We start from the raw sequence: 2352 nt of genomic DNA, 5'->3' as shown, positions 1-2352 counted from the left end.
AGCGGTTCTGCCAGGCATCTGTGGCTGCTCCGATCTTTCCCCCACGTGGTCTCACCCAAGATGGCGGCTCCTGGAGCAGCCGAGCGTCCCGGACTAGAAAGCAATAGATTTCTTGTTTCTGCCACAAATTCCCCCAGCTGTGAGCCTTCCAACCTTCTAAGTATTCCTTTATATGTGGTTCAGAGCTCTGGGACCATCCCCTGAGCCTGCTTGTTCTGGTATTCTGTGTTGTTGTTGGCGGAGCTCTCTGCTGTACGGCCACGTGATCCGCCATCTTGTTTGTTCTCCTATTTTTCATTAACTTTTGAAGCCTCCTCATATATTTACTTGGAGAAAATGTACTTAACGTGTGATGATGCTCATATAGTAAGAACGTAAAGTTATTAAATGGTTTAGTGATGAATATCTGTCTTCCTTAACAATAGAATGTCGAGTTTAGAAGTGGTCTTAAGAGCTAGGTAGAGGTGTCTCTGACCTAAAAACAAAAACAAAACAAAACCCACTGCCATAAAGTCAATTTTCACTCAGTGACCACGTAAGACAGAGGAGAACTGCTCCTTAGGGTTTTCAAGATTGTAAATCTTTATGGGAGCAACTTGTGGGCTTGGACCATAGATCTGGAGGTTGTTATTGTTGTGTGCCATCAAGGCAGTTCTGACTCATAACAACTTCTGAGGAGTGGCTGGTGGGTTCGAACAACTGAATTACAAGTACCACTGATCTTGTGGTGAGCAGTCCAGTGCTTATCCTACAGTGCCACAGCAGTCCAATAATTAACACAAGATGCCACCAGAACCCCTATCTATGTCCTGTCTAACCCTAAATAATGCTGACCATTCAGACTCTGCTTGGAAACATTCTTTAGTAGACATTTATTAGGTGATAGTTACATGCCCATCAATAGACCTGAAACTAAAAACATGACTTAGATATCATCCTTGCATTAGAATCCACTGATTGGCAGTTCACTGCATCCTGACACAGGAATAAAGTTCCTTCTCAGTTTGCTGAAATCTGTCTTTTGTAACAACTGTCTAAAGTTATATTTCTACATTTGCAAATGGTGTGAAAAAAGAAAAAGAGTACTTTTTCATAGGGCTAGTTTTTCAAATATTTAATATGAATATTCAAAATCGTCCCCTCTGCACATCTTTTCCCCTATACCTTACCTTATTATAAGAAGCTGTGGTGGCGTAGTGAGTTATGAACTGTGACTTTGCTAACCACAAAGTCAGCAGTTCAAGTCTACCAGCCAGATGAGGCGTTCCATTTCCATAAAGATTTACAGCCTTGAAACCCTACACAGGGCTGCTTAGAGTCATAACTGACTTGCCAGCATACCACCACCACTGCCATATTATCTTGTCCAGGTTTAGTGAGATTAGTGATCAGTTTCTCCTTGTAAGACCACCTTTGGAATCTCCTCATTGTTGAGTGGAGTTTAGTGTGGATTAGGTACTTTCCTCTACATTTGTATTGGTTTGTCATATGTTCCTGGAAGTGTGGTGTCAATACTTAAATTTTCTATGCTACCTATTTTTGTGGCACTGTGGGTTAATGTGCCAGACTGCAAAGCCGTTTGAACTGCAAGGTAGGTGGTTCAAGCTCACCAGCTGCTCCTCGGAAACCCTGTACAGGGTCGCTATGGATCGGAATAGACTCGATGGCACTTAACAACAACAATAGAAACAAAGAGAAGAGTTACTTATATTTTGGATTTTTCAAATTACAATTTAATATGAAATTACTTTTGGTGGGGGAGTTGTTAATGATTGGTTCAGACTCATAGTGACCCTGTATAGGATTTCTGAGACGCAGTTCCTGTGTTTGAACCACGGATCTTGAGGTTAGCAGTCCATTGCTTATTCTAGAGCACCACTTTGGTAGGTGGTGATTGTTGTTATGAGCCGTGGAGTCGGTTCCAACTCATAGCGACCCTGTACAGGGTTTCCAAGGCTGTAAATCTTTATGGGCCAGAAAATCTCATCTTGCTCCTGTGGAACAGCTGGTAGTTTTGAACTGCTAACCATGATACTAGCAGCCCGGTGCATAACCACTACGCTACTGGTGGGCAACTACATTATATTGCTGACAATTTACAAATTAGGTAAAAGTTGGTTTATTTTCACTTTGTTAGGTGTTAAACTTTGACTTCATTTTATAGTACTTGCTTTCTTGTTCTCATCAAGCCAAATATGTTGTTGTTGTTGTTGTTGAGTCGTTGGACTCATAACAACCCTGTATAGGGTTTCTGTGGCTGTAAATATTTGCAGGAACAGAAAGCCTCATCTTTCTCCCATGGAGCGACTGGTGGCTGGTGGCTGTGTGCCGTGGAGTCGGTTCCAACTCATA

The sequence above is a fragment of the Chrysochloris asiatica genome, unplaced genomic scaffold (assembly GCF_000296735.1).
Source record: "Chrysochloris asiatica unplaced genomic scaffold, ChrAsi1.0 scaffold00136, whole genome shotgun sequence".
In the NCBI taxonomy this organism is placed as follows: Eukaryota; Metazoa; Chordata; class Mammalia; order Afrosoricida; family Chrysochloridae; genus Chrysochloris; species Chrysochloris asiatica.
The sequence above is the reverse complement of the archived record's forward strand: the minus strand, read 5'-3'. Positions refer to the sequence as shown.